Below are 8,756 nucleotides of genomic sequence, written 5' to 3' on the forward strand. Positions count from 1 at the left end.
TTATAGGTGTTTCCATAGGGTTCACCCATGTAATTCACCTCTACTATTGCAGGGTTCTCAGGATCATAAGCTTCTTCTTTAGAAGATGCCTCTTGAGTACTGTTGGATGCAGTTTGCATTCCATTCAGACTCTGAGAAATCATATTGACTTGCTGAGTCAATATTTTATTCTGAGCCAATATGGCATTCAGAGTATCAATTTCAAGAACTCCCTTCCTCTGAGGCGTCCCATTACTCACAGGATTCCTTTCAGAAGTGTACATGAACTGGTTATTTTAAACCATGTCAATGAGTTCCTGAGCTTCTGCAGGCGCTTTCTTTAGGTGAATGGATCCACCTGCAGAATGGTCCAGTGACATCTTTGATAGCTCAGACAGACCATCATAGAATATATCCAGGATGGTCCATTTTAAAAGCATGTCAGAAGGACACTTTTTGGTCAGTTTCTTGTATCTTTCCCAAGCTTCATAGAGGGATTCACCTTCTTTCTGTTTGAAGGTTTGAACATCCACTCTAAGCTTGCTAAGCTTTTGAGGAGGAAAGAACTTGGCTAAGAAAGCCGTGACCAGCTTATCCCAAGAGTTCAGGCTATCTTTAGGTTGAGAGTCCAACCATACTCTTGCTCTGTCTCTTACAGCAAATGGGAAAAGCATAAGCCTGTAGACCTCAGGATCAACCCCATTGGTCTTAACAGTATCACAGATTTGCAAGAATTCAGTTAAGAACTGAAAAGGATCTTCAGATGGAAGTCCATGAAACTTGCAGTTCTGTTGCATCAAAGAAACTATTTGAGGCTTTAGCTCAAAATTGTTTGCTCCAATGGCAGGGATTGAGATGCTTCTTCCTTGTAAATTGGAATTTGGTGCAGTAAAGTCACCAAGCATCTTCCTTGCATTGTTATTATTTTTGGCCATGTCTCCTTCTTTTTCGAAAATTTCTGTCAGATTTTCTCCAGAGAGTTGTGCTTTAGCTTCCCTTAGCTTTCTCTTCAGAGTCCTTTCAGGTTCAGGATCAGCTTCAACAAGAATGTTCTTATCCTAGTTCCTGCTCATATGAAAAAGAAGAAAACAGAAAAGAAGAGAAATCCTCTATGTCACAGTATAGAGATTCCTTTATGTGAGTAGAAGAAGAAAAGAAATTCGAACACAGAAAGAGGGAGAGGGTTCAAATTTTTAAGAAGAAGAGAAGTGTTAGTAGATAAATAAATAATTAGAAGGGGGTGAGAGAGAAGAATTTTCGAAAATAATTGAAAAGAAAAGAAAAATATTTTTATTTTTAATTTAAAATTTAAAATTAAAATTCGAGAATTAAGAAAGGAAAATAAAATTAAATCAAATTAAAATTTAAAACAAATAGTTAATTAAAAAGGAATTTTGAAAAAGAGGAAGGTGATTTTCGAAAATTAGAGAGAGAATTAGTTAGGTAGTTTTGAAAAAGATATGATCGAAATAGTAAACTTTTTAAAATCAAACAAAAAGTTAAGTGATTAATTGAAAAAGATTTGAAAATCAAATTTTGAAAAGATAGGAAGTTAGAAAAGAAGTTAGAAAAGATTTTGAAATTGATTTTGAAAAAGATGTGATTGAAACTTATTTTGAAAAAGATTTGAAAAAGAAATTCAAAAGGATTTGATTTTTGAAATAAAAGTTAATTACTTGACTAACAAGAAACTAAAAAGATATGATTCTAGAGTTTAAAGATTGAACCTTTCTTACTAGGCAAGTAACAAATTTAAAAATTTTGAATCAATCACATTAATTGTTAGCATTAATTTCGAAAATATGAAATAAAAAGAAGAAAAATATTTTGAAAATCAATTTGAAATTTTCGAAAATCATAAAAGAAAAATGAAAAAGATTTGATTTTTGAAAAAGATTTGAAAAAGATAGAATTTTTAAATTGAAAATTTCATTTAACTCATAAAAAACAACTAGATTTTAAAAATTTTTGAAAAAGTCAACTCAAATATTCGAATTTTATGAAAAGAAAAAGGGAAAGATATTTTTTTGATTTTTGAATTTTTGATGATGAAAGAGAAAAGTAGTAAAAAGATTCAAAACATGAAACTTATGAATCAAAACACACAATTCATGCAAGAACACTTTGATTGTCAAGATGAACACCAAGAACACTTTGAATGTCAAGATGAACACCAAGAACTTATTTTTGAAAATCTTTAGAAAAGAAAAACATGCAAGACACCAAACTTAGAAATTTTCAAACCTTAAACACTAATAAATTGAAAATGCATATGAAAAATTAAAGATCAAACATAGAAAATCATCAAAACAACTTGAAGATCATGAACAACATATGCATGAATTTTTCAAAAATTTTAAGAAAAATAAATAAGATGCAATTGACACCAAACTTAAAATTTGACACTAGACTCAAACAAGAAACACAAAATATTTTTGGTTTTATGATTTTATTAAAATTTTTTGGATTTTTTGAAAATTATTTTGAAAAAGAAAAATAAGGATTTCAAAATTTTTAATAAAAATTCCAGGAATCTTGCAATGTTAGTCTAAAGCTCCAGTCCAGGAATTAGACATGGCTTACTAGCCAGCCAAGCTTTCAGTGAAAGCTCCGGTCCAAAATACTAGACATGGCCAATGGCCAGCCAAGCTTCAGCAGATCATTACATTCAACAGCTAATTTGCTAAGAAAGACAAAGAAGCTCTTTTCTTGAGGATAAGTGAAACCTCGGTCCAAAAGAATTTAGACATGGCTTTACAGCCAGCCAGGATTCAACATGTCCTATGAAATTCTAGAATTCCTTCTTAAAAATTCTGAAGAACATAATTTAATTTTTTTTTGAAAATATTTATTTATTTATTTATTTATTTATTTCGAAAATAAGAATAATAAAAACAAAAAGATTAAAATTAAAATAAAATTACATAATCTAAGCAACAAGATGAACCGTCAGTTGTCCAAACTTGAACAATCCCCGGCAACGGCGCCAAAAACTTGGTCCATGAAATTGTGATCATCAACAATGGCGCCAAAGGCTTGGTGCTCTCAAACGTGAATCACACTTTGTCACAACTTTGCCCAACTAACCAGCAAGTGCACTGGGTCGTCCAAGTAATAAACCTTACGTGAGTAAGGGTCGATCCCACGGAGATTGTCGTCTTGAAGCAAGCTTTGGTCACCTTGTAAATCTCAGTCAGGCGGATTCAAATGGTTATAGAGAATTGATAATTAAAAAATAATTAAAATATAAACTAGGATAGAGATACTTATGTAATTCATTGGTGAGAATTTCAGATAAGCGTATAGAGATGCTTTCGTTCCTCCTGTACCTCTGCTTTCCTACTATCTTCATCCAATCATTCCTACTCCTTTCCATGGCAAGCTGTATGTTGGGCATCACCGTTGTCAATGGCTACATCCCGTCCTCCTTGTGAAAATGGTCCAATGCACTATCACTGCATGCTAATCATCTGTCGGTTCTCGATCATACTGGAATAGGATTTACTATCCTTTTGCGTCTGTCACTACGCCCAGCACTCACGAGTTTGAAGCTCGTCATAGCCATCCCTTCCAGGCTCCTACTCGGAATACCACAGACAAGGTTTAGACTTTCTGGATCTCAGGAATGGCCGTCCATGGGTTCTAACTTATACCACGAAGACTCTAATATCTCGGACTCGGTCCCCTGTATTAGATATCTAAGAGATACTCATTCTATCTCATCTTCATGTAGAACGGAAGTGGTTGTCAGGCACGTGATCATAGGTGAGAATGGTGATGAGCGTCACATAATCATCACATTCATCATGTTCTTGGGTGAAAATGAATATCTTAGAATAGGAATAAGCTTGAATTGAATAGAAAAACAATAGTACTTTGCATTAATACTCGAGGAACAGCAGAGCTCCACACCTTAATCTATGGTGTGTAGAAACTCTACCGTTGAAAATACATAAGAACAAGGTCTAGGCATGGCCGAGAAGCCAGCCTCCATGATCTTAGAACTAATCGCCCCCAAAGATCCCTGAATACAATAGTAAAAATCCTATTTATGCTAAACTAGTTACTAGGGTTACAGAGATAAGTAAATGATGCAGAAATCCACTTTCGGGACCCACTTGGTGTGTGATTGGGCTGAGCATTGAAGCTTTCACGTGGAGAGGTCTTTCTTGGAGTTAAATGCCAGTTTGTAACCTGTTTCTGGCGTTTAACTCCATTTGGCAACCTGTTTCTGGCGTTTGACTCCAGAATAGGGCAGGGAGCTGGCGTTGAACGCCAGTTTGCGTCATCTAAACTCGGGCAAAGTATGGACTATTATATATTGCTGGAAAACCCTGGATGTCTACTTTCCAACGCAATTGAGAGCGTGCCATTTGGAGTTCTGTAGCTGCAGAAAATCCACTTTGAGTGCAGGGAGGTCAGAATCCAACAGCATCTGCAGTCCTTCTTCAACCTCTGAATCTGATTTTTGCTCAAGTCCCTCAATTTCAGCCAGAAAATACCTAAAATCATAGAAAAACACACAAACTCATAGTAAAGTCCAGAAATGTGAATTTTATTTAAAAACTAATAAAAATATACTAAAAACTAACTAAATCATACTAAAAACTATGTAAAAACAATGCCAAAAAGCGTATAAATTATCCGCTCATCAACCCTCTCTTCCACCACCACCTCCCGATGAAACCCTCGTGTTAGAACTGAGAGACCTTGAATCTCGTATCTTAAGACGACAAGAGGAGGATGAAAATAAGTTTAAGGAGTTAAGAGCAAGGATGGCTAGCATGGTAGAAGCCGTGAGTCACCTAACATACCTCCTAAACTCATGCATCCTAAGTACTCCCATTGTTGAATGTGGAGAAACAATCAAGGAGCCTAGTGAGGGAGTGAACTTGAAGCTCCCTGATGAGGAAGAAGAGTTAAAGCAAGAAGTGCAACAAGAGGAGGAGGTAGAGATTAGTGAACGAAAGGAAGTAGTGGGTGGATGTTTAGGATATGTTGAGCACATAAAGGAATCTCAAGTTGAAGAGCCCTCTTCCAAGGAGTTTGGAAGGGATGTTAAAGAGGAGAGTAATGTTACGGAAGTAGACAGAGAGTTGAAGGAAATCGATCAAGAAGTGGATTCCGTCATTAGTGAATTTTTGTCCACCTCGATCAATCCCCTTGATGATCTTGTTAAGCCTTCTCCCAGTGGACTAGAATGCAATGTTGAGGAGGATGTGCAACCTCCAAGGAATATTGTGAGTGAAGAATTGGAAGAAGTGTCCCAAGCAATATGCCCCCATATATACGATGATTCCGCATCAACATATGACCCTTTCGAGTTTGAAGAGTCCTTCCCCAATATGCTTAGACTTGATGATGAGGTAGACTTTACTAGACCTCCTATCTATGATGAGAGTGATGGGAAAGAGATAGAAGAAATTGGTGAAGAAGAATGTGAACTTGAGGAAGCTTAGCAAGAGGAGAAACTTGAAAGATCTTGCCAAGTGGTGGAAGCCTCTAGAAGAGATTGGACAAGAGTGGAGTGTTCTTTGTCAAGATCATTGGGAACTCCTCCACCTAGGTTGTCATCCAATCCTTCATTTGAGTGGGTAAAACTTCTAACTCTTAGCTTTATTATCCCACTTGGATTTGGTTTGCTTGAAACAGATGGCCAACTTAGGGCACTTTGTGGAATTAAGCGAAAGAGGAGGATGTTTAGTGGTTGGCGTTGTAAATCTAGGCTCATTATGATTGGAAGCTCAAAATTGAAGAGTATGGATTGGTGTAATGCTCAATTAAATGGGGCTAGGAGGGTACTTTGGTGCTTTCATGAGAATTCAGCTTTCTTGTCACTCGGATAGAATCAAGGCGATCAACTAGAAGATGGGTGCGAAGATAAGATATGGGACCCTGGATCACAACATGAAAACCAATTTTGGGAGCTCATATTTGGGAAAGAACCTCATCCGAGCACGGTGAAGGTGCTTGGAACTTCTAACGACCGATGGAAGGACAAGCACTCTTGGAAGTTCAAGGATGAGTACTAGCGTAAGCCACCTTGACAAGGAGCATCCCAAATGTCCAACTTAAGGACTTAAACTAAAAGTGCTTGGTGGGAGACACCCCACCATGGTAGACTCTTTCCATTCTCTTGTAGATATAATGAATGAATGAATTGGGTTCCATTGTATATAGCTTCCTTACCCCCTTAGTACATTTTGCCCTGCTTGCTAAGTTGTTCATACACTCTGTGCCTTAATTAGGGATGATTCTTTGAATTTGAGTTTTTGCTTGAATTACAAGTTTCCTCAAATTGTTTGGAAAATCTCCAAAAATTCAAAAATATGTCTGATTTTGCATCTTAGCTGGTTTTAGAGTCCTAGAGGAGGTTGAGAGGGTTATGAGCTCTTCTTGGTGCTTTTGAAAAAAAAAAAAAGAGAGGCCACGCGCAAGCGCACATTGCGCGCGCGCGCCGGCTGTGCATTTCGCACTTTCCAGGCCAAGGACCAGATAGTTGTGCCACTTTTGGGCCAACTCTGGGCCTTAAGCCACGCGGATGCGTACATGGCGCGTCCACGCCCCTTCCGTTTCTCTACCTGCGCGTAGGCGCACCTGGCGCCTCCGCGCCCCATCATCGATCAACTCATCCACGCGGACGCGCAGAGTGCGCGCGCGCGTCGATGCATTTTTGCATCACCCCGGCGAAAGACCCGAGAGTTATGCCAACTCTGGGCCACTTTTGTGCCTCTGGCCTAACTCAACCGACCGAACGTGTACGGTACGCGTCTGCGCCCATTCCCACATCTCCCATCCACGCGCAGGCGCATATTACGCTCCTGCGCCACTTCCTTATTCTCCCACCCACGCGAACGCGCACGATGCGCGCACGCATGGGTTCGAAATTTTACTTACCCCAGGGACGCGAAAGCCCTAGCATTCGCGTTCCCTCACTCCACCCCATTCCAACGTCTCTTCTCCTTCTCCCTCTTTCACCATCATCGTCAAAGTGACCAACCAACCAGCCACCTCCGGCGACCATATTTCGCCACCATCAACCGCCGTGCAACCTTCTCTCCCTTTCCTCCCTCCTTCTTTCTCTCTTCCTCCATTTCTTACTCACCCCAAGTCCACTCTGCCCTGTCCCGGTGCCATCTCAGCGCCGCTGCAAGCTCCACCGTCAACCGCGCAAACAAGTTTCAAAAGAGTCACCAAAAACAGAAAAATTATCCATAAAAACCTCTATGAATTTCTCTACCATGTCAGAGAATATGGAAAGTATACACCTTTAAAAGGTTGTTGGAGCATTGCACAGCTCAAACGGCATCCTTCTGTAAGCAAAGACTCTGAAGGGGCAAGTGAAAGAGGTATTCTCTTGGTCCTTGGGATCCACCATTATCTAATTATACTCGAAATACCCGTCCAAGAAGCAATAATAAGCATGACCAGCCAACCTTTCCAGCATCTGATCAATGAAGAGAAGAGGGAAATAATCCTTCCTTATGGCTTCATTCAATCTTCTATAGTCAATGCATATCCTCCACCCAGTTACTGTTCTTGTAGGGATGAGTTCATTCTTTTCATTGAAGATGACAGTCATGCCTCCCTTCTTTGGTACCACCTGGACTGGACTCACCCAGGAGCTATCAGAAATGGGTATATGATTCCAGCATTTCATAACTTCATCACCTCCTTTTGAACCACCTCTTTCATGGTTGGATTGAGCCTCCTTTGAGGTTGCACCACTGGCCGTGAGTCCTCCTCTAGCAGGATTTTATGCACGTAAATTGCGGGGCTTATGCCCTTGATGTCATTAATTGTCCACCCTAGAGCATATTTGTGACTTTTTAACACCTCAAGTAGCTTCTCTTCATCTTGTGTGCTCAAAAAGGAGTTGATGATTACTAGGAGGGTTTCCTCCCTACCAAGGAATGCATATTTGAGATGAGGAGGTAGAGGCTTCAGTTCTTGCTTTGGCACCTTCTCTTTCTTTCTTTCAAGTGAGCTTCTAACCACTTGCTTCCCTTTTGCCTCTTCAACTGGAATCCTTTGATATTTTCTTCTTGTTCTTCAATATGGCTTGTCTCAAGCACTTCTTCCACCAAAGTTTCTATCATCTCCACCCTCATATGGTTCTCTTTCTCAGGGGGTATTGCATTGCCTTGAAGACATTGATGACCATTTGCTCATTATGTACCCTGAGAACCATTTCACCTTTCTCTACATCAATGATGGCTCTTGCTGTGGCTAGAAAAAGTCTTCCCAGGATAATTGAGTTACTTCCCTCCTCTTCCATATCTAGGATCACAAAGTCAGTAGGGAAAATGAACTCTCCAACTTTCACCAATAGATTTACTACCACTCCATTAGGTGTCTTAAGGGATCTATCAGCAAGTTGTAGTGACATCCTTGTGGGCTTCACCTCCTCTATGAGTAACTTTTTTATCATGGAAAGGGGCATAAGATTTATGCTAGCACCCAGGTCACAAAGAGCTCTCTCTATTGTCATGTTTCCGATGGTACATGATATGAGAAAACTCCCTAGATCCTTGAGTTTGGGTGGCAACCCTTTTTGGATTACAGCACTGCATTCCTGGGTGAGGATCACAATTTTCTTCTCCTTCCAGCTCCTCTTTTTGGTGATGATTTCTTTGAGAAACTTTGCATAAAGTGGCATTTGTTCCAAGGCTTCAACTAGGGAAATGTTGATCTCCAATTTCTGGAAATTCTCTAAGAACTTGGGAAATTGTTGATCTTTTATCTCCTTGTGCAATCTCTGAGGGTAAGGTAATTGA

General features: G+C 39.4%; 1 non-coding gene across 1 annotated transcript; it reads left to right on the forward strand.

Annotated features, from left to right (window-relative positions):
- Positions 1-413: 413 nt before the first annotated feature.
- On the forward strand, positions 414-521 carry LOC112767474 (small nucleolar RNA R71). Its single transcript, XR_003184919.1, has one exon. It is a non-coding gene; the product is annotated as a small nucleolar RNA R71 (small nucleolar RNA).
- Positions 522-8,756: the final 8,235 nt, after the last annotated feature.

The sequence above is a fragment of the Arachis hypogaea genome, chromosome 17, assembly GCF_003086295.3.
Source record: "Arachis hypogaea cultivar Tifrunner chromosome 17, arahy.Tifrunner.gnm2.J5K5, whole genome shotgun sequence".
Taxonomy (NCBI): domain Eukaryota; kingdom Viridiplantae; phylum Streptophyta; class Magnoliopsida; order Fabales; family Fabaceae; genus Arachis; species Arachis hypogaea.